Source organism: Myotis brandtii, unplaced genomic scaffold (assembly GCF_000412655.1).
Source record: "Myotis brandtii unplaced genomic scaffold, ASM41265v1 scaffold786, whole genome shotgun sequence".
NCBI classification, from domain to species: Eukaryota; Metazoa; Chordata; class Mammalia; order Chiroptera; family Vespertilionidae; genus Myotis; species Myotis brandtii.
In genome coordinates, this window is record NW_005371157.1 from 650,453 (window position 1) to 650,842 (window position 390).

Consider the following 390-nt stretch of genomic DNA (forward strand, 5'->3'; position numbering starts at 1 on the left):
GCTGGTGCCCTCAGCCCGGTGGACAGGCAGCAGCGGGCGAGCGGTGTGGCCTCTGCCGGCCTCTGTTGGCTCCTACCGGGTGGCTCTGAGTTGTGAGCAGACCCGTGGATGGGGCTCCGTCTGCCTCCAGCACACCGGGCTCCAGCGCAGGACCAGCTCCTGGGCGGTGACCTGTGACCTCTGACCTCTCCTGTTGCAGAGGCCTTGCCATTGTCCGCCCCTGACCGGGTTCTCTGGTGGCCAGAGACCTGGCCTGGAGAGTAGGGCTCCAGCTTCTAGCTGCCAGCAAGTGCCCCGCCCCAGACACTGTCCACCCTCCGCTCTGGACTCCAGGCCAGCCTGCCCTGCACCCGCTGTGCGGCCGGGTGCTGCTGGGAGCAGCTGGGCCTG

At 69.0% G+C, this 390-nt stretch overlaps 1 protein-coding gene across 1 annotated transcript in view; it reads left to right on the top strand.

Annotated features, from left to right (window-relative positions):
* The window catches only part of MAD1L1 (MAD1 mitotic arrest deficient-like 1 (yeast)), a 150,711-nt gene that overhangs the window by 140,029 nt on the left and 10,292 nt on the right, over positions 1-390 (top strand). The window lies entirely within an intron of this gene.